A 25972-nucleotide genomic window follows, 5' to 3' on the forward strand; every position below is an offset into this window, starting at 1 on the left:
CCTGAATTGCTCCCACTCAGCATGAGCGATACTCTTTCTTTTTGTCGTCGTCGTTTTTTTGGTATGGGCTAATCAATAAGAATTTGAACAGAACATTGACTTGTGACACACACAGAATGGCCAAATCTATGGCTCTCTGACAGCTTTCTATATTGTGTTTTCTAATGATTCCTAGGACAGATTGGGGAAACAATGTTTATTCCTTTAGCAAATATTATGCTTCTTGTTTGTATATGATCTAGTTAGCTGGTGCTGCTTTTTTGCAAGGAGAGATGGTAGACTCCAAATTTGAAAAATACGGGTTTGGTTTGGCTTAAGATCAGATTGAAATGTTTGTACAGTTCCAAACAAACATTATATTTTTCATAAACAATTGCCTTTATGTTCTATGTAGCACCACAATCAAAGCACCCTTGTAGTGTGTGCTGTACAAACACCAAACAAAAGCAATATAAACTATTACTGCTCAACAGCAACACTACAGTAACAAACCACAGTGTACAATGGGAAATTGGGGGGCACCTCAATTATGGTAAGGGGAGAGCTCTCTCCCATCAGCATAGAGAAGCAGGAAACCTTATAGCAGCCCAGCTGCTGCAGTAAAGATGAGCCACTGTTAACTTTCTAGTGTAGACTCTAAGTTAGTTTATTACACAGTTGAATACAAGAGTTGTCTTTGGTGAGAAATCTAATATACAATTGACCTGAACTAAGGCTATGTCCCTATTACAAGATAAATTTGATTTTTCCTAAATTTGATTTTTAACCTCGTTCTTATGAATTTGAATGTGTCCAGAAACCTTCTTGAAATTCAACCCATTGTTTTTCCATTTTTGAGTATCTGTGTCCCCATTGCCCTATGCAAGTTCAACTGTGTGAGCAGTGCATTCTGGGTACCTCTCCCACAGTGCCTTAGCCCTGGTTGCTTGAGGGAGTTTCATGTTAGAATCCTAGAATGCAAAGCACTGTCCCAGAATTCAGAGCACCCGGTAACAGAATTCAGACCTCCCCCAAACCTGCTGGGTTCCCTGTGCCATATGTCCTGTGCAGCAACGAAGGGTCCTGTGGCACCTTATAGACTAACAGAAAAGTTTAGAGCATGAGCTTTCGTGAGTTAACTCACTTCTTCAGATGCTGGTCCTGGAAATCTGCAAGGCCAGGTATAAATAGGCCAGAGCAAGGCTGGGGATAACGAGGTTAGCTCAGTCAGGAAGGCTGAGTTGTATTGTCATCAGTAGATCTGGAGGTGTGAACTCCAAGAGAGGGGAAGCTACTTTTGTATTTAGCCAGCCATTCACAGTTTTTGTTTAATCCTGAGCTGAGGGTATTGAATTTGCAGATGAATTGTAGCTCAGCAATTTCTCTTTGGAGTCTGGTCTTGAAATTTCTTTGCTCCAGGATAGCTACTTTTAAATCTGCTACTGTGTGTCCTGGGAGATTGAAGTGCTCTCCTATGGGTTTTTGTATATTGCTATTTCTGATGTCTGATTTGTGTGTGTTTATTCTTTTACGTAGAGACTGTCCAGTTTGTCCGATGTATATGGCAGAGGGGCATTGCTGGCACATGATGGCATAAATTACATTGGTAGATGTGCAGCTGAGTGAACCCACGATGGTGTGGCTGATCCGGTTAGGTCCTGTAATGATGTTGCTGGTGTGTATATGTGGGCAGAGCTGGCAACGAGGTTTGTTGCATGGATGGGTCCCTGAGATAGAGTGACTGTGGTGCGGTGTATAGTTGCTTGTTAGGATTTGTTTTAGGTTGGCAGGTTGTCTGTGAGCAATGATAGGTCTGCCTCCCAAGGCCTGTGAAAGTGTGGGATCATTGTCCAGGATGGGTTGTAGATCCCTGATGATGCGCTGTAGTCCTGTGCAGACATTGGCATAGCAGCAGGCAGCTGTGCTATGAGCCCTGTCCACCCCCACACACTTCTATCAGCTGTGCATACACTGCGGACGTTGGCATAGAAGTGAGCAGCTGTGGCTTCAGCCCTCCCCCCAACCCACCTGGGTTCCCTGTGCTGTGTGTCCTCTGCGGACATTGGCATAGCGGCGGGCAGCTGTGCTATCAGCCCTGTTCATCCACACCCGGTTCCGTCAACCATGCATCTGGACTGTTCTATTTTCAGGCCTGGGTGCTACACAGCTCAAATTCCAATTCTAATTAAATCAAAAACTTGCAGGCTTCCTGTGACCTTCTCCCTTTGCACGTGGATGGAGAGCAGCGGAGAAGAAAGCAGCCATACATGGAGGGTCACTGCGCAGCTTTGTAGGATACATACAGGACACTTCTGGAGGTTAAAAAATTTGAATTGTAGACAGGGTGCTTCCACACTAGCCTTTACACACAATTTTAAATTTTAAATTGACGCTACACTCATCCAGTAATATCAACATTTTGTTGTCAGTATTAGGGCTCACTAATTTGAGCTAATGGTATTTACAGTGAAGACAGTGGTGTTTTAATATCAAACTAACTCCTCTGAATTCGATTTGATCTCTTAGTGTAGACACAGCCTAAGTGACTAGTCCTTTGGGACTGGGACTAACCTAAATTTCCTTGCTTTTGGAATAAAGAACCAGCTACTCCAAAGGCAGGCTTGTCTGGGTGGCAAAACTATCTCCTCAGGCATTCCGGTCTGTCCGGGGCTACAGCTACATAACAGAGTTATTTCATATCAGCATAGAACCATGGAGCTGGAAGGGACCTCAGGAGGCCATCGAGTCCAACCTCCTGCCTAAAGCAGGATCAACCCCAACTAAGTCGTCCCAGCCAGGACTTTGTCAAGCCAAGACTTAAAAACCTCTATGGATGGAGATTCCACCACCTGTCTCAGTAATGCATTTCAGTGCTTCACTGCCCTCCTGGTAAAGTAGTTTTCCCTAATGTCCAACCCAGTCCTCTCCTTCTGTAACTTCAGACCATTGCAGCTTGTTCTGCTTTCTGTCGCCACTGAGAACAAATTCTCTCCATCTTCTTTAGAGTTCCCCTTCAGGAAATTGAAGGCTGCTATAAAATCAAACCTCACTTTTCTCTTCTGCAAACTAAATAAGCCCAAATCCTTCAGCCTTTCCTCATAGGTCATGTGCTCCAGCCACTTTATCATTTTCGTTGCCCTCCACAGAACTTGCTCCAGTACATCCACATCCTTTCTATACTGGGGTGCCCAAAACTGGAAGCAGTACTCCAGATGTGGCCTTACCATTGCCAAACCGAGAGGAACAACAACTTCTGAGGAACAACATCTTCTCTAGATCTGCTCAAAATGTTCCTCCTAATACACCCCAATACACTATTAACTTTCTTGGTTACAAGGGCACACTGTTTATTCATATCTAGCCTTTCATCCACCATAGCCCCTAGGTCCCTTTCCTCTGTACTGCTGCTTAGCCAGTTGGTCCACAGCCTTTAACAATGCTTGGGATTCTTCCATCCCAAGTGCAGGACTCTACACTTCTCCTTGTTGAATCATATCAGATTTCTTTTGGCCCAGTCCTTCAATTTATCCAGGTCACTCTGGATCCCATCTCTACCCTCCAACATATCTACCTCTCCCCTAGTTTGGCGTCATCCACAAACTTGCTGAGGGTGCAATTCAGTCCCGCATTGAGGTCATTAATAAAGATGTTGAACAATTCCAGCCGCAGAACCAAGCCTTGCAGCACTCCACTTGAAACCGACCACCATCCAGATATTGAGCCATTGACCACTACCCGTTGGGCCCAACCATCAAGCCAGCTTTCGATCCATCTTATAGTCCATGGATCCAATCCACACTTCCTTAACTTATGGTCAAGAATGTTGTGGGAGACTGTATCAAAAGCTTTGCTGATGTCAAGGTATATCACATCCACTGGCTTCCCCATGTCTAGAGAGCCTGTTACCTCCTCATAGAAGTTAATCAGATTGGTCAGGCAGGACTTGCCCCTGTTGAAGCTATGTTGGCTACTTTTGATCACTTTTCCCTCTTCTAAGTGTTCCAAAATGGATTCCTTGAGGATCCTCTCCATTATTTTTCCAGGGACAGTGGTAAGGCTGAGTGGTCTATAGTTCCCTGAATTGTCCTTCTTCCCTTTTTTAAAGAGGGGCACTATATTTGCCTTTTTTCAATCATTTGGGATCTCTCCAGATCTCCAAGAGTCTTCAAAGATAATGGCCAAAGGCTCAGCAATGACGTCTGCCAATTCCCTCAGTACCCTTGGGTACATTAAATCCAGACCCATGGATCTGTGTATATCTAGTTTTTCTAGGTAGCTCTTAACTCAATCCTTCCCCACCGAGAGCTGCCCACCATCTTCCCATACTACATTGTCTAGCACTGTAGTGTGGGAGCTGTCATTGTCCGTGAAGACTGAGGCAAAGAACACATTGAGTACCTCAGCTTTTCTTATATCATCTGTCACTAGGTTACCTCTCTCATCCAGTAACGGCCCCACATCTTCCCAATATTACACCTTGTAATATTGTATTTTTAAATAACACAGTTACACAAAAGCATTTGGAAATAGCACTTAGCTACTGCAAAAGAGCATATTGTGCTCCATAGCGCTATATTAAAGTAGTGCCATTGGCACCATTATGGCTTATTTCAAAATAGTGCTATTCCACATCTTAATAGCGCCTAGTTCTAAACAGCAAGTTTGAAATAGGCATTATTCCTCCCTCACTGACAGTTACCAGTTACAAAATAACACACCCAATCTTTTGAAATTATTTTGGAATAGTGTGTGCATGGTATAGATGCTTGCATAGTTATTTCAAAATAATGGCTGTTATTTCAAAATAACTGTGTAGTGTAGACGTAGCTTGGGACTCCACGTTAAGTAGTGGTAGTGCTTTAGAAATTCACACTTTTTACTTGGTTGGTGAAATCTAATTATAGCAAATACAGCCAGCTTGGGGTTTCTGCCCTGTTTTTTGACATTCATGGGGTTGGCACTTCTACTCGTGCAGAAAGTTAAGCATATGCCTATGTGTTTGCAAGATCAGCACCTTAGCTTCCATTGAATTATAAGAAATAGGAAGGAGAGTTTGTTTTAACCAGTTTGGAAAATACCTTGACCTTGTCCTTCTCAGATTCATCTGCAAAAGCTGTATATACATTTAAACCACGTGCAAGAGCTCAGCTACATTTAACTTAATAATAAGACTCCTCTGCAAACAAAACAACTCACATTCATGTAAAGGACAAATCAACCATGGCATATTTTGTTGTTGTTACATTGTCACATTTTCTCCCCCTTTAATACATCCCACCAAAGCTGCCTGAGAGGCAAGCTGCTGGGAAAGGCAGAGTCTAAAATAACCTACCATTTAATTTCTATCCTTTATGAATCAGTGAGCAAATACAACCCTGGTGCTCAGCCTTAGACACTTTTTTCCCACTTCCTAGTTGTATTTCCCCTTTAGTAGTAATGGCTCCCCTGACCAAGAACATGAAGTTCCAAAAAACAATCTCACCAAGAGACTGAATCCCCAGCTGGGACTTGAACTTGTGGCACTGAAATGCAGGGTGGAGGAAATTCACTGAAGCAATGCTAGAGCCTGCATTGCTAAAAGAGGCACTGCAGCGCCTCTGTAATTAACTCAGTGTTGGCTGATTTCTTGTGTTTGCCTTTCAGCAGAAGGGGATTGTAGATGCTAGCTTGAAAAATGAAAGGCCTTCTCATTTACACATGAAAAACTATCCTCCTCTGTAACGCAACAAGACAGACTGTGGAGCTGTGTATATATACAATGCATTTAGGGGCTTAGATCTTTGCACACATGCTGTGCTCCTACAAGCCTCCACCAGTGTGAATCCTATACAGCAGCTGACTTCTCAGTCACATCTGATTTTTGGTGGTTGTTTTTGTTTTTTCTTTTGAATCTGAAATACTGCATTTAACTGAGCTTCCACTCTGAAAGCTGCCAACTGTTCAGCTCCTGAGCTGAGATTTGGAAATCACTTCTCAATTTCCGCACCACAGGGGTCAAAGTCAGCTTTCGTCAATGAAAAATGAAAGACTGAGGTTTTGTTTCTATGACAGTGCTTTTAGGAGACAAAGAATGTTGTGTATTACTATATCAGGAAATTTATGTTGCTGCTGAGTTGATCATAATAGATTTGTAGTGTTGCGGAACTGAAAAAAGGACAGTAACTATTTGCCACTGAATAGACTCATTAACTAGAACTGAATTAGTTCAGTAAACTGAAGCAGTGGGAAGTAGTTCTGAAGTACTTTTCTCACCTGTGTAGAGGAGCACCATGATACTCACCCGCATTACCTAAAGAAAGACACAAGACATCAGTAATTCTCCCGAAAAGCCAAATTCTCAGCTTGTGCAAATTAGCATAGCTTCGGTAACTTCAGAGGTCCTCTGCTGGTTTACACTATCTGCAGACTTTTCCAAAATATATCTGTAATATTCTTTCCCCACCGAGTATAGCTGTAAAAAGCACCCCCCCCAACACACACACACACCCTCATACACACAAACATCATTCAGAGAGACACTCAGCACCCTCAAACCATATTTCCTCATTTTTTTCCACATCAACAAGCTTGAGTCTTCAGGTATATGACATATGCTTTATCTCCAAAATATTTCCTCTATTTCTTCACCACCTATGAAAAAGCAAAAGACAACTTCCATGATAGACTGCAAGATGTACTTGACAAGCTACAGGACAGGGAAGTGACCATCAAGATGGGAGACTTCAATGACAAAACTCGAGTGAATAACACCTGCTATGAAGAGGTGATGGGCCCCCATGGATTGGGAGAGATGAACAGAAATGGAGTAAGGTTTGCAGATATTTGTACCCTTAACAACCTTGTCATCAGAGGCAGTGTGTTCCCTCACAAAAGAATTCACAAAGCAACATGGGTCTCTCCAGATCACTTTACAGACAACCAGATCAGCCATGTTTGTATATCAATTAAATAAATAAATAAAACCTCAGAAGGTGATTACATGATCTATGAGTGAAGAGAGGAGCTGATGTAGCACTGGACCACCATTTATTGGTTTTCAAACTGAAACTGAAGCTGAAGAAGAATATGCCAGAAACAGTAACCAGAAGACAGAGATACAACATCATCCTCTTGAAAGATAGAAAGACACAGGAACAGTATCATCTTACATTGACCAACAAGTTCCAGGTTCTACAAGATCTGCATGATGAAGACACAGATCTACACACTTGATGGCAACAAGTGGAAGAAATAATAACAGCAACCTGCCAAGAAGTAGTCAGGCCACAAAAACCTCAACAAAAGGAATGGATCTCAGCATAAACAATGCATAAGTTACAAGAGAGGAACCACAAGAAAGAGGTAGTTAACACCAGCTGCATCAGAGCAACAAAGGTAGCAGCACAGGAAGAATACACAAAAGTCAACAAGGAGGTGAAGAAGTGTGTGAAGACAGATAAGTGGAATTTCATAAAGAATCTGGCAGAAGAAGCAGAAGCTGAGCAACAAGTGGAAACATGTAACTGTGACACGGCACTACAAAGAAGCTTTCAGGAAAATGCAGTGGACTTGAACCAGTCAAGACGGACAGGTGATAATAGGGACAGAGCAGCATCTGAACCATTGGGCAGAACATTCTGAGGAGCTTCTGAACAGACCACCCCCAGAAAATCCACCAGATGTTCAATCAGCAGAAATCAATCTGCCAATAGCCTGTGGCAAATCAACTAGATAGGAGATCAGAAAGGCCATTTTGAAAGCAAAAGAATGATAAAGGAACAGGCCCAGATGATATTCCTCCAGAAGCCCTCAAAGTGGACATTGATACCACAGGAGAGATGCTGTTCCCTCTGTTTGAGACTATCTGTAAAGAAGAAGGTATACCAACAAACTGGAAGGAAGGCTACCTCATCAAGGTCCCAAAGAAGGGCAGCTTAAGCAGCTGCGAGAACTATAGAGGAACCGCATTTCTGTCAGTGACAGGAAAGATCTTCAACAGAATTATCCTGGAATGGATGAAAAATGCAGTAGATCCAGAGCTACAAGACCAGGAGGCCAGCTTTCAACAGAATAGGTCATACATTGGCCAGATCATATCATTAGCAATCATATTGGATCAATCTATTGAATGGAATTCACCGCTTTACATCAACTTAATCAACAATGAAAAAGCCTTTGAAGGCATACACAGGGAACTCTTTGGCGGAGAAACCCTCTGGTGTTATGACATACCTACCAAGTTAGTCAGCCTCATTGCGAACTCCTATGCAGGAGTGACCTGTAACGTTTACCAGAGGCGACAGTTCACAAGGAGATTCTAAGTGAAGACTGGAGTCCTACCAGGATGCTTGTTGTCACCATTCCTCTTTCTCCTGGTCATAGACGACAACAGCAGGGAAAAGAAATGAGATATGGTGAACAGTGTGGACCCAGCTGGATGACCTGGACTTCTCCAAAAATCTGAAACTTCTGTCCCACAGGCACCAACAGATGCAAGAGATGTCACATCTTGTCAACATCTCAGCTACAGCTGCCTTGAACATCCACAAGGGAAAAACTAAGACCTTGAAAATCAACATCAGTAGCACAGAGTCAGTCATATTGATGTCTGGGAACTGGATGAAGTTGAGGTCTTCACATACCTGGGCAGCATCATCGATTAAAGAGAGAGGGTGCTGATGTGAGAGCGAGGATTGGGAAAGAAAGAACAGCTTTTCTTCTCATGAAAAACATCTGGAATTTTAAGCAGATAAAAACTCAGATTAAGATCAGTTTATTCAACTCTAATGTCAAATCAGTACTGCTGTATGGAGCAGAAACTTGGAGAACAACAAAAGAGGAGTATCAAAAAATTGAGATGTTTATCAATAACCACCTCCATAAAATCCTCAGTATCCACTGGCCATACACCATCAACAACCAAGAACTGTGCCAGCTGACTCACCAACTTCCTGTTGAAGAAGAAATCAGGAAGAGAAGATGGCAATGGATTGGACATACCTTTAGAAAACCAACCACCAACATCACAGGGTAAATCTTCAGTTGGAACCCACATGGAAAAATGAAAAGAGGGAACCCAAGAAACATCTGGCATACAGACCTGAAAGCAGATGCTAAGAAGATGGGATATACCTGGTCAGAACTGGAAAAGATCACCCAGGACAGAGGACGTTGGCGAATGGTTGTCAATGGCCTATGCTCCAAGATGTAGGCATGGACAAATTTTACGACTACTACGCCAACAAATTAGTTTTTCTGTTTAGCTACCCACCCCTTCTTGCTATGTGTAGTAGTAGGCATCCTTCAGTCTGCATAGACTATGGATCACGCCCTTTATAGTTTCAATTGAGGACTTCATTTACAGTGTCTACTGTGACTATGAAGACCCACGCAAGAGTGACAGTCCTTGCTGCATCTCTTGCAGATGTGGTGGGTGTCTGGCAAGTCCTTAGTGTGCTTTCTGTGCGCTCGCTTCTCCTCTGCTAGCTGTCTGATCCTCATCTCGCCCTTCTGAAGGCCCTTGTGTAACCCCTGCCTCCATCTGCTGCGGTCATCTGCTAGTTCTTCACAGTTGTCCAGCTTGATGTCTACTTCTCTGAGGTCTCTCTTGCAGATATCTTTGTAGCGCAACTGGGGGCATCCGGGAGGTCTTTTGCCAGAGGCTAGCTCACCATAAAGGATGTCTTTTGGAATCTTTCCATCATTCATCCTGTGGACGTGGCCAAGCCAGCGGAGCCGACGCTGCCTGAGGAGGGTGTGCATGGTTGGGATTCCAGCTTGCTCGAGGTCGGCACTGTTGGTCACTCTGTCCTTCCATGATATTCCAAGGATTCGCCTGAGGCAGCGCAAGTGGAAGATGTTCAGCCTCTTTTCCTGGCGGGCATACAGGGTCCAAGTCTCGCTGCCATATGGCAGCTACATGTCCATAATAGCTATTAAGGAAGTTTGAAAACTAAATTGATCTCCTACTTTGTTCTTTAGCCTTTTTGTAAATATTTGTTTTCTCTAACATGTTTACCATAGAACTGACATTTTATTTTTTATTTACACCCAAACAGGCTTTGGGTACTACATAAATAAAGCACTACAAAATAAAAACTAAGACTTTTGGGAGGCCCTTGGGGAAAGTTACAAATGAGATAGACTCATAATTGCAATATCTTTTAGGTGCCCTGCACTTAATGGAATCCATAGCCCAACACCCTATACAATAAATGAAGAGAGTTAAATATATATAAATGGGATCCACCTAAACTAACTGCTAGGATATGCCAAAGAAACTCTTCATTGGGAAAAATAATAGTGGTAGCAGCCTTTCATGTAATCTCAAGTGCAGAGGTTGTTTGCCTAAAATATCAGAGACTCTCCCACTCCAATCATAACACTGCCTGATGCGCAGCAGAAACAGTGAAGCACAGACTGTGCTCTCCTAGGTTCATAGCCTAACCACTTGGCTGTGCCGAATCACGTGTTTAAAGCTGTTCCAATTTGTATAAAATATTTGATAGTCATGGAACCATGCAGAGTCCCACCATTTTGGCTCTCTATCTGTCACAGAAAAGCTACCACATCAGTATGTTAACTATGCAGGCTGTGAAATGAGGCTGCTTTTTCTGTGTTTAATACATGGCAGTCAGATGGAGAAGAGCTTATTTCTTCTATTGGAGGATATGTCTACATTGCCAAGTTTTTCTGAGGAAATTAATGTTGACATGCAGAAATTGACAACTGCAAGGTTCACGCTTACCCCCTCTGTCAACAAATTGTGTTCACAATGGGAGATCCCCTGTTGACAGTGGGAGAAATGTACTGTGGGTGGGTATCCCCTGGTGCCTGGTGATGCCATCTGTCACTATGGATACAGCTACATTGCAGCCCTATTTAAAAACAGCTGTTCCAAAATATCTTGTTTCAGAATAATACAACTACACACAAAGGCTGCGTCTACACAGCATTCTCCTTTCACAGGAGGAATGCAAATGAGGGAGATTGAAAATCCAAATGAAGTGCTGATTTACAAATGTCATGTTTCATTTGTGTAATCTCGCATGGTTGCATTTCCAAAAGCAAAAACAGCCATGTAGACAGCATTCCTTCAAAAAAAAAACCCCTGTTTTTGAAAACTCTTCTTCTTGAAACAAAATAGGAAGAAGGGTCCTTTCAAAAATAGGATTTTTTTCTGCAGGAACCCCATCTAAACATCTGGCTTTGCTTCTGGAAAAGTCTCTTCCAGAAACACGTTCAGATGTGATTATGCAAATGAGGTGCAACATTTGTAAATCAGCACTTCATTTGCATTTTTGATCTCCCTCATTTGTATTTCTCCTCTGAAAGGGGAATGTAGTGTAGAAGCAGCCAAAATGTTTTTTGAAATAGCACCCAGCTATATTGAAATAGCATTTCCGGACACATAGAACTATGTTGAAATAGTGCCATTGGAGCCCCTTACGGCTTATTTCGAAATAGTGCTATTCCATGTTTTAATAGTGCCTATTTTGAAACAGCAATTTCAAAATAAGCGCTACTGCTCCTGCATTGAGGGTTACCAATTTTGAAATAATGAACCTGCTATTTTGATTTTATTTCAAAATAACATGTCCATAGTCTAGACGCTAGCAAAGTTATTTCAAAATAATGGCTGTAGGGCAGATGTAACCTATATGTTTAGGAGCAAGGAACAGTGTACAAGGCTTCTTCAGACTGTGCAAAAGGTGTTATCAGGCACCACTTTTGTTCAGGACCTTCTGGCATCTTTTCATGCCTTTTCTCCAACTTTCATTCTGCATCTGCAGCTAGAAAGACTGGATCCCACACTTCTCTCACATGCCATGTTAACTGTAGTGAGGACATAATGCATGGCAGTGGAGATCACCTTGAAATTAATGACAGAGGAAGAAGACTCGAGGAGCTTGAAAATTTGTGTGGTATGGACAGCTGCACCCTGTCATTTCATTTGGTGGTCACAGAGCAGTTGCATAGGGTAGTTCAGTGCTTTTAGACTGGAGACGTGGATTGGAAATAGGAGGTGAGTACAACGGCAGAGACATGGGTAATGTGGTAAGGAGACCAGTGCTGTATGCAAGCTATGGGCAGGAAGCCGATTTATTCTCAACTATAAAAGCATCTGTGTGTTTAAAGGCACCCCTAGAAGTGCTGTTGCACTGCACCATGGAAGCAAGTTAGCCATGCTGTGGGGAGTCCTTCCCGCCCTTTACCCCTACTACATATCTTCCCCGAAATTACTACTGATACGCTCGCCTACACTAACACCTACCCACCATGACCCTCTCAGAGAACCTTCTTCTTCCCTCTCTTCCCCGATCACAGCCCCCACTTCATAATCTTCACCCAGTCCCGCTCTCACTCAGCCCACATTGCACTGCTGCCCAGGCTTTTGCATGTAACCGTAACCAAATTTATTTTTTCTCATCGAAACACAGTGAAATGCCACTCTGCAATACCATGAGAGCATTAATGAATAAACAAATTGGAGTATGCATTTAAAATATGTAAAATATTTTAAATTAAATTTTATTTTTAAATGATACCTGAGGGAAAATATAAAGAAAACTTATGTGCCTTAAAAAATCATCTTAATGAAGTTCAGCATTTTTGTGGTAGGTTAATCTTCATTGTACCGTTACTCCATGGCTTGCTACAGAACAGAGTTGCAGGTTGCAGTGGTGCCTTTTTGGTACCTTTTAGTATATTATCATGTTTAACTTTCTTTAAAGATTAATTTTAGGATTACGTTGCCTGTATGTGTAAAACTTACTTTGGTCACCATGTTGAAATAACCTCTTTAATGTTTTAAGCCTTACAATACTGATGTACGTGCTCAATCGCCACTGTTTTTGTTTGTTTGTTCATTTGTGTGGGTAGATGGACAGAGGGACGGAATGGCCAAATACCACATATTAATAATGCAGAAATGATCCTTGACAGCAGCATTTTATCTGTACAGTCTCCTATGTTCTCACAAAATACTTCTGGCTGGCATGATTTGCTTGGCACTGTCACCATGAACACTTGTTTTGAAAAATGCTCAGCCAAATGGATGAATGGGAAGAGATTATGGTGAGCGTTCAAGCAATGCTGCTGATCCACTTACAGCCCCTTTACTGTAATCTTGAGACAACTTTTCATACATCAGCACACTTACACCACTGTACATGCACCAGTGTGCACAGGTCTTCCTGTCAGGTTGCTGCATTTAACTGCCCTTGAGTCTGATCCCAAAGTTCACCAAAGTCAATGGGAAAAGCTCTCCTGTTCTGTTTGATTTACTGTTTGGATGAGGCCTCATTTGTACAGATAGTTACTGAATGTGAACACCAGCCACTTGATCTGCTACAGACAATTACAAGAGCAATGGCATTTATTGGATTTACTTCCCTGAAATGGTGAATGACCACACCATCTCCTCGTAACTCTTTAAGAAGACCATAAAAAGAGAGTTAGGGAGTGGATATAAGGTGTCATGACAAAGATAGAGAAGGATGTCCAGCTCCCAATGAGTGTAAGTAGCGATTACTGTGGAATATATATTGCTGCCTCTTAAACAGAAGCAAGGCACAGTTTCTCTCTGTCAATACAAGATCAGAGTTTTTGATGGTAGATTTAGGCTTCCAAAATATTTACAGATTGTCCTACAGGTGGATACATGATCATTTCTGAACCTGTACAGTCCCTTTTTAGAAACAAGTTTTTCTGTAATACTCTCCACTCAGGAGAAATTATTGTTTTGTTTGAAAGAGAACTGTTGACAGCTTTTAAGTGGGCTGTGGTGTAGGTTTTAATTAGCTCATCCTCAGAAGCAGAATCTGACAATGCATCACTTTGACTGAACAATGGAAACTGCTTTGTTCTCATCTTGTAAAGAAAATACATGTCATAAATGGATCACGTGGCCTTTTAAATGTTTGGTTGTGGATTACTAAATATGCCAAAGAATCATGTTGAGTGCATGACCAAGATGCTAACACAACTCCAACTTCCAAGGCTAGGGATGTAGTCTTTTGCAAATGGGAACAGGAACTCATTGCAGGCTATTCAATTGAAATGAGACTCTGAGAACACAATGTTTGTTTTATACTAGAGTGAATAAATGAAGCAGTACAAGTCCTATTTTCTTTTAAGATATACAGAAATCAGAAGGTACAAAACTTCACTCTCTTTTTGCCTGCTGTTTTGCATTACCTAGCAGTACATCTACACCACACACCAAGGCATGGCCACAGTATAGGCAGGTGTACCTAAATAAACTTGAATCTATCTCGTATGCATAACTGTGACAGCGAGGATTTGGTGGCACAGGCTTCAGGATATGCTAACCAATTCCTTGATTTTCATAGAGGACTTTTCTAAGGAAAAAATATTCTCTTTTTGAATCATTATTTAAACAATGTTTCACCTACACAATGCTGCCAGCGTGACATCAATGGAAGTGTGATGAGTCAGGAGTATAAATCGTCACAAGCATAAAACCAAAAGAAAACATAAAGGAAACCATTTTCTTACCTTCATATATGAACAACATTTGCTGATACTGAGTTACACTCACAGTAAATGGACTTTGAGACTATCAGTCCTACTTAGTAGCTGTTTACTGCCTTTTAAAATTCATTGCCATCATTAGTAGCCGTTCACTATGGTGGTTGAAGTTGCTGTCAGATTCCAGATCAGTACAAGTTTACATTGCTGCAGAGTACCACTATCCTGGGTATTTGCACTGTAGAAATTATATGAGTGTAGCTACACACGTGCAAAATGTGCCATTGGCGAGAGGCCTTCAGTCTTGCAAAATGCCTGACTGCCTCTTATACACTGTATAAACTACATGAAATTTAACAGGATTTTCATGTTTACAGCTGTTTACAGCTCCAGAAATGATTTTGGGGACATGTAGATGTTGTGGGAGGGGAACAGAAGCTGCCACAATTCAAACATTTAACACAAAATAAATTGAAACAAAAAAACTATACAATTAGTTACACTCCAGAAAATCAGCTCCAATGCCTTGTTTCTGCCTGTCGTGCGAAGGTCCATACTGTGCAATAGCCCTTATGAGGTTGCGCAATGTGTAGGGGAAAGGAGTGAGACGTCCACCCCACTTGTGCAGTCTCAGCAAGAGTGACTGGAATAGCAGCCCTTCCGCTTACTGATATGTTCTTCATCAGGAGCACAGTTTCCAGAAGGCAGCACACAGGATGCAGAGCTGTGACTGCTTTTTGTGCTGGAAAGTTCTGTTGGCCAGCTACGCAAGGAGGAATAATGCTACACTCAGAGCAATGTAGCAGTTTGGGTCTCCCCCATGCAGCAGGAATCTGGCAGAAATGGGGAATGCCGCTGATGCTTCCCCTCCAGCTGTGCAGCACCATGCCACCCCTTGCTGCAGAGCAAGTGGTATCAGTACAATCTATCTTTGTGTCATTATACGCCCAGTAATTTCTATGGACCTGTACAGTTATTACATGGCTGTCTGAGCCATGTAAGACAAGAGGAGTATGTTTAAAGATGACGTCGCATAAGTTCATTTGTTCAGAGGAAGGAAATTGAGCTGAATTTTTCAATAACCCTAATGTTGGCCCAAGGAAATGACATGTTAGATTTACAGGAATATGCATGTGTTTGTGCAGGGTCGTTTCTTTGAGTACTCAGTAACCTCAAGCGGTGTTCGAGTTTATCATCAGCAGTGCTGTGCAGTCCACATTTGCTATGGACGTTCCAGCCTCAAGCTTGATTCCTTCACAGGTTGTTTACAAAACCCCTAGTCTATTTATTCAGATTTAGATACTTATGGCTCTGCCACTTCATGTAGTGATACCAGAGGATGGAGCTGTTTAATTTTAAAGCTGGAAAGGAATAGATAGCGATAAAGAGCTCTCACCAGCTGACAGCATCATGGTAGCCTTTTTTTGTCAGTAGCCTCAGCAGAAAGGACAACAATCACATGGATACAGATTGAATTATCTGACGTCAACATATGGTCCTTCTAGATCATCCTGGAGACACCTTGTTAGGACAGTGTGGGGTGGAATGTGCAGTTCATGTCTCAAAGAATCTGAAGACTTCCATCTGCCTACAAATTGTCCATCTGACATGTTTCACAAGCATCAAATTCATTCAAATCCTGGGATCGATCCTGTTCAACTTGTTCATCAATGATCTAGAAAATGAGGTAAGCAGTGAGGTGGCAAGTTTGCAGATGACACCAAGTTGTTCAGGACAGTCAAAACCAAAACAGATTGTGAAGAACTACAAAAAGATCTCAGCAAACTGAGTGATTGGGCAGCAAAATGGCAAATGAAATTTAATGTGGGTAAGTGTAAGGTAATGCACATTGGAAAAAATAACCCAAATTACACGTACTACATGATGGGGTCAAATTTAGCTACGACAGATCAGGAAAGGGATCTTGGAGTTATAGTGGATAGTTCTCTGAAGACATCCACGCAGTGTGCAGCGGCAGTTAGTAAGGCAAATAGGATGTTAGGAATTATTAAAAAAGGGATCGATAATAAGACAAAAGATATCATACTTCCCCTATATAAAACTATGGTACGCCCACATCTTGAGTACTGCGTGCAGATGTGGTCTCCTCACCTCAAAAAAGATATATTGGCATTAGAAAAGGTTCAGAAAAGGGCGACTAAGGTGATTAGGGGCTTGGAACGGGTCCCATATGGGGAGAGGCTAGAGAGACTGGGACTTTTCAGTTTGGAAAAGAGGCAATTGAGGGGCGATATGATAGAGGTATATAAAATCATGAATGGTGTGGAGAAAGTGAATATAGAAAAATTATTTACCTTTTCCCATAATACAAGAACTAGGGGACACCAAATGAAAGTGATGGGTAGTAGGTTCAAAACTAATAAAAGGAAATTTTTCTTCACACAGCGCACAGTCAACCTGTGGAACTCCTTGCCCGAGGAGGCTGTGAAGGCCAGGACTCTATTAGGGTTTAAAAAAGAGCTTGATAAATTTTTGCAGGTTAGGTCCATAAATGGCTATTAGCCAGGGATAAAGTATGGTGCCCTAGCCTTCAGAACAAGGGCAGGAGATGGATGGCAGGAGATAAATCACTTGATCATTGTCTTCTGTTCTCCTTCTCTGGGGCACCTGGCATTGGCCACCATCGGCAGATGGGATGCTGGGCTGGATGGACCTTTGGTCTGACCCAGTATGGCCATTCTTATGTTCTTATGTTCTAAAACATATAAAAAATCTGAAATACCACAAAGCTGAATCTAAATTCAGGCCTAACCATCCATGAGGTTTAATAAAGTGAATTTGGGTTGTCTAGTAGCCCCCCTATTGTTTCTAATTTTCTTTGCCGTGGCTATAACCAGAAGTGTAAACATTCTACAATTTTTTAATGATAATACAGGTTGAACCTCTCTTGAATGGCAGCATCCATAATCTGCTATGATTTTAGTTAGCTAGATGACCATTTATCATGGGTGTTGCCAACCTTCCCATGGTCCCATAAAGTTTGTTTCCAGCCACAAGTCCTGGATCTCAGTGTTCAGTGCTGTTATTTAGCTTTAGTTTACCTCTAATTGTCTTATAAGAGCCTAGTAAGCAGTGGAAGCATTGGTAATGCTGATGGACAATATTGACCTCCCATGGTCTGGCAAATTCTCTTCTCCTCAACAAGTCAGGTCCAAGGGTGCCAGATAATAGAGGTTCAACTTATAGGACTATCCTGTATGAAATCAGAAAACAGATTTTTTTTCACCTGCTCTCCAATCTGAGTTCTAGATTCAAGATATCCTTGGACATGCTCAGATATAAACTTTGGAAACTCCTCAGTATTTGGGAATTGTTATCCAAATGGAACTTCCAGTTTCTGGAACTTGGGTTATTGGTAGCAACTCCATTCTTCTAATGTTAAATGAGTAGTTTCTTGCTACAGCAAACTTTTCTCTCACCCACATTTGCCCAGGTACATTTTAGTTTAATTTGGAAGGCTAACTTTAAGTATTTAATTGCTCTTTTCCATTTTGTTTATTGTATTGTATTGTTTTTCCATAGTTTCACTCCAGACAGGAACAAATTATTCTGCCAAAAGAAGAACAGTCCATCTCTCTAATGAAGCTTTTGGACTATTCTCATGATTGATTTTAAACTAATCCACCTTCTTGTAAAGACTTTGTTCTTTTACTAGCATCACAGAATTTGACATCATAATAGCTCAGCAGAGCTTCATGTATAAGTGATTACTGGATTCATAAATAGCAATGACAGTACATAAACTTAGTGGTAAGAAACTTTCACCTTTCCTAATAGTCAAGGTAGAAAATGCATCACATCTAATGCAATAAAATTATTTGTAAATAATAGCTAATTTTTCAAAAACCTTAAGATAGCAATGACACCAGCTTTCTTTGTCAATTTTATAATCTTGGAGGCTTTCTTCCCCCTGTTGAAACAGCTTTAATGTTTATTAAAAATGCATCAGATTTTAAAAAATTGATGTTTTAAATCCTAGCTTCTACTTTTTAGCAGTGCAACTACTGGTTATCACTGGGGTCACAGTTTATATGTTTATATGTATAAACATACTTCTGCTCACAGACTAACTACTTGGGCCTCTAAGACCATGTCTAGATGGCGCCCTAACCTCAAAATAAGCTAAGCAATTTGCGCTATGCAAATTGTGTAGTTTATTTTGAGTAGACTTTGAAATAAGCTATTTCTAAACCCTGCCACATACCAAAATAAATCAGTTTTTTGAGGCATTCCTATACGTCTCAGGTGATGGGATGCCAAAATAGTGCACCCATTATCTCAAAAACTGTTTAGAAACAATAGATGCATTTCATAGATGCAGGCAGCTATTTTGGGATTCCCAAAATGCTCCCTCCATGTAGATATAGCCTAAAAGGCTTATGGGTTCGTCTTGCTCCCACAGGGATTCTTTCCATTGACTTCATCTTGATTCAGATGCCTGAATTACTCCCACAAAAGCCTAAGCTGAAGATCAGTCCCTCACAAGAATTCTGTCACCTGGTTCTTGTTTTAAAGTGCAATTCTAAAATTTGAGCTACAGGGTTTTTCTTTTTTTTTTTTTTCATTTCTCTGTTCCCACTCCCATTTCTCTCTCTGTCTTTTTTATTAATACTTAGGAGCAAATTATCCGAGTACACTAAATGTCAAACCAAACCTAGTCATGCATAAGTATTTTCCTATGTTTCACACATGAGCAAAATTACTGCAATACACAGAAACCTAACCTGTGTTCTGACCAGAAATGTGAAGTTTAACTCGGCTGCTTATTTTCCGTATCACCTGGAATCCAAAACAGCAGTTAAGCTAAGGTCTAAAAAAGCTGCTGAAATGAGATAGTGTTTGGATATCATCAAACAGAGGCTAAAAGGTAGTGTTCAAGAATATAACCAAATCCATACCAGGATTCAAGAACTAATAGCCTTTAACCAGTTTTAGGCTTAAAAGGAACAATCTTCTTTGAGTCTTACAATATTTGTGATAGATCTATAGTTATTGAATAAACAACCACCACCCACTTTCCTTTTTATCTTTTTTATCCTCAGCTAAGTTTTTGATAAAGGTCTTTGTTCATTACTTCCTTATTATTGTTAATAATTTGAGCTGGTTGAATAATGGAAACATTTGAAGCTGTTTTCTTTTCCAATTGTTGGAAGTGCTCCTGTTTTTCCAAATAATTTTGAAATTTGTTTTTGGATTTTTTTTTCCATCTGAAAAAAGCTATAAAATTTTTACTAAACATTTTTCTTTACTAAGACCCAATTTTCAAATGTAAACTTCCTATAAGTATTTTTCATAGATGCCCATGCTGGAAGGGACCAGTGTGATAATCTAATCTGTCTTCCTGTATAATGCAGGCCATAGAACTAATTCCTAGAGCATAGCTATTAGAAAAAACAGCCGATCTTGATCTACAAATTGTCAGTGATGGAGAATTCAGCATGAACCTCAGTAAATTGTTCCAATGATTAATTACTTGCACTGTTAAAATATATGCCTTATTTCGAGTTTAAATATCTGTAGCTTCAACTTCCAGCCATTGGATAATGCTGTACCTTTCTCTTCCAGAATGAAGGGACCATTGTTAAATATTTTCCAAATGCAGGTCATCATGTTACACTTTAATTCCCCTTTTGAGAACATCTTTAATGTTTCTAATTTTTTAACAAAATCAAAAAGGTGCCTTTCTTTGCAAAAAAAAAACCAAATATTCCAGTAAATATTTTAAAACAAATAATTCTGATTTTTGAAAAGAGACATTTTTCAGCAAAAAACTCTTCATTTGAAAAAAATCAACCACCTATATACTCAAAATAATTTACAAGCGTGACCATGTAAAATGTACGTATTCTTGCCCCACAAAACAGATCAAGCACGTTCTCTGTCCCAAAAACTAAGGCTTGGCCCTACTACAGATAGTGGGTAGCAGACTGCTGTCCCTCCACAGTTTCATTCATTGCCATGAGGTTCTGTAAGAGCACTGAAGCCTGGTTGATTTTAATTGCACAATTAGAACATAAATGGACATCCATAATATTCTGAGCTCTCATTCTCATTCTCCTCATCCCCTACATGCATTTACATCTCATCCCTATGGGCTGTCAGAAATTTTGAAAAGATCCAAAAATAAAATATAAGTTGGACCTGCAAGGTCCAGCACTCTCAGGAACTGACTGAGATCCCCTGGTACTGGCCCTCAACCCACGCCTGCCCTCATTCCGCACCCACTAACTTTGGCCTTCGTGCTGTCAGCCAAGGGCTCTGGCCCCAGCTACAGCACCCCTGCTGAGGGCTCTGGCCCCCACCCCAGCCCCAGCTCGAGCCCCAGCTGCATCCCTCTGCTGCCACTAGCTCCAGACCATGGTTCTCTGCTCCAGGAACATCTGAGCCAGATCATGCGTGTTGCTGGTCCAGAGAATCCCAGTTTTCAGAGGTACGAACTTGTACTGACTGAGGTGAGTGATTTTTTGTTTTGGAAGGGTGGGTTTTGTTTTTTTTAGTTTTTTGCCTTTTTTGCCCAGTATGATCTATCCTCTCCAACATGTGTCCGATAACCAACTAGTCACCTAGGAGTTCCAGTGCAAAGAAGACAAACGTTCTTCTTTCCCTATTCCTCCCCCATCTCCCCGCCACCCTCCAAAAAACCCCAACCAAATACCTTCCACTGGAAACCAGCCTGAAAAATAAAAATGCTTGGCACAACCTGTGTTAACTTTTTTTTTTAAAGACTTCGTATTTCCTTTGAATGAAAAGGGTTTGTTAGAACCACAGTGTATTATGTCCATTTAGGACTAAATTTTGCCAGCCTAATTCAGAGTGAATAATACATTACTTTGAGACCCTGCCATCATATTCGGTGAGAGTACTCTCAGCATAAGATACTAGTCAACGTAGGGATCACAGCTTTTGCATGAGTTTTTGACCATGACAGGGAAAAAAAAAGACAGCTGCTCACACAGGTGAAAGGAAATAGTTGATGGATCTCCATTCCAAATGGCTAAATGTAGTCCCTTGCATGTTGAAGTGGACGAACTGACATTTATATTCAAATTCGGAACATTAACACATGGTTTAAATCGTGATGGGAACTTTCTGAGTCACTATAGGGGCTCGTCTGCATACTTGACTCAATCTAATTCTTTATCTTCCCCCCCACCCTCCACTCTCTGATTTGCTCCACTTGATTATCTTTTTCTGATTTGTCCTCCTTGCTTACTGTTTTTGGTTCTCTGTGTCTTAAATATTGAGTCTGTTCTGGTCTGGATATGGTCTGAAGAAGTGGGTTTGTGCCACGAAAGCTCACCTAATAAACTATTTTGCTAGTCTTTAAAGTGCTACTAAAGACTGCTTTTTGTTTTGATAGGTGAAAGGAAGATATTAATGACCTTGAACAAATGATTCCTTTTTTTTCCCTTTCTGTGCTATTTACCCCCAAACCAATCTGATAGTCTCAAAGGTGGCATTTGTTTGGAACAAGCTGGAAAAAATGTTGTGGGGACTGGCAGGGACAGCTGCTTTATTCTAAATCAGTTTCTAATTCTAAGCATCAAGTATTTGAAAAGTTAAGTATACAACAGTCACTGACTTCAAATTAAGTGGTAATGAATGCAGATTTCCATGAAGATTCCACGGGTAAGTAATTACAGTTTTATTGCAATGGAAATGGTGAAATAAACTCAGTCTCCACTGTCCCATACATGTAATTGATGAGTTAATTTGTCTTCAGCACTCTCACTGTTCTAATATTTCTCCATCGATGCCATGAAAATTAATAGGATGCAAAATGTATAAAATTATACCCACCAAGAAACCACTGTACTGTTCCAGCGAGGCATATTTATTTCATCTGCTGATAGTACAGGGTCACCCTCTTTTCTTTTTCCCCCCTTCCTTTTCTCTGTGACATTTTCAGACCTGACATTCTGTGACATTTTCGGTTTAATATTGCTAATACTCTGGCTGCAGAATTAAAAGTACACCCAGAGGAGGGGTTGAATTCCTGCACATCAGCAGAGGATTACAGGGGCTCTTTCCTAACAAATATTTACAAGTAAACAGGTCTCATATTGAAAGGGTTTGGTTGAACTTTTTGTTGTTGCTGGTGCTGTTGCAGGCTCCATTGTGATACGCATCCCTTGGGAAGCCTGTGGTTTGCTAGGATCCTTCTGAGATACAACGATGAGATGATCAACTGGAATAAAAGAAACTGCTGTTCTGAGATGTACCATGATTGTACACAGGAAGTAAGGTTTCCACAGAAGCAGAAAAGAATGGCCTTCACAGCATAATCTCTTGTTCTCTACCTTGCATGTACAAGGAGAGATGAACATATTTATCCTTTTCAAGCTGGCTGCTGTACAGGTAGCTTACTTGTATTATAGTCTCTGCTTTGCCATCATATGCTGCTTTATTATATTCATCAGTAAGGCAAAGAATCTACAGGCTTGTATCCTCTAAAAATTTGGCATCAGCGGTAGCACAGGACTTGAGGCCTATGAAGTTTGTCATAGGATAGGTCTATGCTACAAAGAAAAGTCAAGCTAATTTACACAACTCTATCTAAATTATTTACATTATATGTGAAGGGCACAGCTCGAGTCAACATACCTTATGCCAATTTATTTCAGTGTCTCCGCCACACTGGGTTGACAGGAGAGTTTCTCTTGTTGACTTTCCTTATACATCATGTTCTGGTGAAGCACCAGAGTCTAAGAGAACACAGTACAAGAGATCAATCAGAAGTCAATTTAGTGGGTCTTCACTAGACCTGCTAACTCAAAGAATCATAGAACCTTAGGGCTGGAAGGGACCTCAGGAGTCAGTCCCCTGCACAAAGCAGGATTAACCTTAACTAAATCATCATCATTTACTAAATCAACTTTAAGGGATCAACCACTGCACATTATTCCCCCTGATAAAGTACTGACAAGTCCATGGATAAAGTTAGGTAACCCATGGTTTTTGCAGAAGTGAAAGTAGACTGTGAGAGGGAATTTTGTTCATAAAAAACATCAGTCAACCATAGAAACATCAACTAATACCATTTTCTAGAAGGTTTGGATGGAAGATCTGACCACAAGAGGAGCAAGGCAATAAAGTGACATATGATAATGGGGTGAAACCATAATTACACTAACATATAAAAAGGACACCTTAACATAGGTAAGGGGAAGAAATACAAATAAGGAAGAGGGAAGAAATTCCTACTGAATATGCATTGGACATGGTAATATCAATACAATGTGTTATAAAAGTGGCATCCTAGCCTGAGGTCAGGGGAAAGACAGAGAGATGTAGCCTTGAAAGGTGCCAGATGAAGAAGGTGGCAGTAATGAGGAAGATAATGGCTGTGTCTACACGTGCCCCAAACTTCGAAATGGCCATGCAAATGGCCATTTCGAAGTTTACTAATGAAGCGCTGAAATGCATATTCAGCGCTTCATTAGCATGCGGGCAGCAGCCGCGCTTCGAAATTGACGCTCCTTGCCGCCGCACAGCGCGTCCAGACGGGGCTCCTTTTCGAAAGGACCCCGCCTATTTCGAAGTCTCCTTATTCCCAGGAGCTCATGGGAATAAGGGGACTTCGAAGTAGGCAGCATCCTTTCGAAAAGGAGCCCCGTCTGGACGCACCGCACGGCGGCAAGGAGCATCAATTTCGAAGCGCGGCTGCCGCCCGCATGCTAATGAAGCGCTGAATATGCATTTCAGCGCTTCATTAGTAAACTTCGAAATGGCCATTTGCATGGCCATTTCGAAGTTTGGGGCACGTGTAGACACAGCCAATGGCTGACATTTGAGGTTGTGCTGCAAGGTATGGATGTTCAGCTGTACTGTATGTATTATCTCTATCTCCCTTACTGAGTTTTGGTGTCAGTGACTTTGATAAATGTATTAATAAAATAATTGTAAATATAAAAGACTTCCTATGCTGGGACTCTTGCACCTGTGCACATTGGGGTCCTAACTACGTTATAATCATTTTAATACTACTGAGCCTGATCTTGGGACAAGAATCCCTCTACCCTTAAAGTGACAATTGAGAATTATTTATTATCTATAAAGCAAGTTACACTACGCTGGTAATCTGACATCTGTGGTTCAAAAGATTTATGCCTGTTTGGATAGCTGTGATGTTAAAGTCATTTAAAAATAAAAGTTCTTGTAGTGTAGAACACCACTCTCAAAGAAATGCAGCATAGTTTGCCATCTGGCGGTTGGCTATCAGGGCTCTGCAAGTACGGAGAGATGAGAAAGGAGACTTTTTATCTGTTATGGCTCCTCTCCTCCAGATCTGAGACATGATTCTATACCATGGAAGTTAATTGAAGGTTTGTCATAGACTTCAATAAAAGTGGGAACAGGCATTTAAGAGATCCATAGGACTGAACTATTTGTTCTGTATGTATTATCAGGGCTTCAAAAACTGTACTAAATTTGGTTAGCAAATGCCTTATTTAACCCCAATTTAAACATTGGTCTCAAAGCTTTAACACTGATGGAAGGCCATGTTAGACAGTAGAGGTGTTTGAAAATTACCCATCAAAACTTTTCAGGCAGGGGAGGGGAGAGAAAATGGCTTTTTCCATTAAATGAAAAATATCAGGGATAAATTTCCCTTTCATCTAGCTGAAAAAATTGAAATACCAATTCTTGGAAGGAGGAAAGGGGTTCAAGCTTTTTTATGAAAACTTATCAAGTTTGATGCAAATGAAAATGTTTTCATTGAAATACTTTATGGGGAAAAATACTAGGGCTACGTCTACACTTACAAAAAATTCAAAATGGCCATGCTAATGGCCAAATCGAAGAATACTAATGAGGCGCTGAAATGAATATTCGGCACCTTATTAGCATGCCCCCAGCTGCAGCACTTCAGAAGTGATGCATTTCGCTCTCATCTACACAGAGGTCTTTTTGGAAAGGACCCTGCAGCATCAAAATAACCTATTCCTATCAGCTGAGGGGGATTTCTATGTTTACAGAGTCCTTTCGAAAAGGACCCTCATGTAGATGAGCCATGCGAGAGCGAAACATGTCACTTTCGAAGTGCCGCAGCCAGTGGCACGCTAATGAGGTGCTGAATATTCATTTCAGTGCCTCATAAGTATTCTTTTATTTGGCCATTTTGAAAATTTTTGTAAGTGTAGACATGGCCTAGCTGTAATGGTCATGGAACAAGATAGGGTTACCATATAAAAAAGAATAATACTGTATTGTATTAATGTGTTATCATATATATAGTACATCAATGCAACATGAGTTGGGAGATACTAAGAAAGATACATTCCCTGTCACCCTCTCAAAATAGCAGTGCAGTGCTTCTGAGAGAGGGGTAGCAGAAACCTCAAAATAGCCCCTTATTTTGAACTTCAGTGTCATTTGGATGGCACCAAGTTCAAAATAGGGTAACTCGAAATAACTGATGCAATTTGTGTTGTGCAAATTGCATAAGTTATTTTGAGTTATGGCCACAGTGTAGCCGTAGCCTTGGTGAAAGATCATT

The 25972-nt window shown here is 41.0% G+C and overlaps 1 pseudogene; it reads left to right on the top strand.

Annotated features, from left to right (window-relative positions):
* The first annotated feature begins 6562 nt into the window (after positions 1-6562).
* LOC142013406 (uncharacterized) lies at positions 6563-8992 on the top strand (annotated as a pseudogene).
* Positions 8993-25972: the final 16980 nt, after the last annotated feature.

This window comes from Carettochelys insculpta, chromosome 5, assembly GCF_033958435.1.
Source record: "Carettochelys insculpta isolate YL-2023 chromosome 5, ASM3395843v1, whole genome shotgun sequence".
In the NCBI taxonomy this organism is placed as follows: domain Eukaryota; kingdom Metazoa; phylum Chordata; order Testudines; family Carettochelyidae; genus Carettochelys; species Carettochelys insculpta.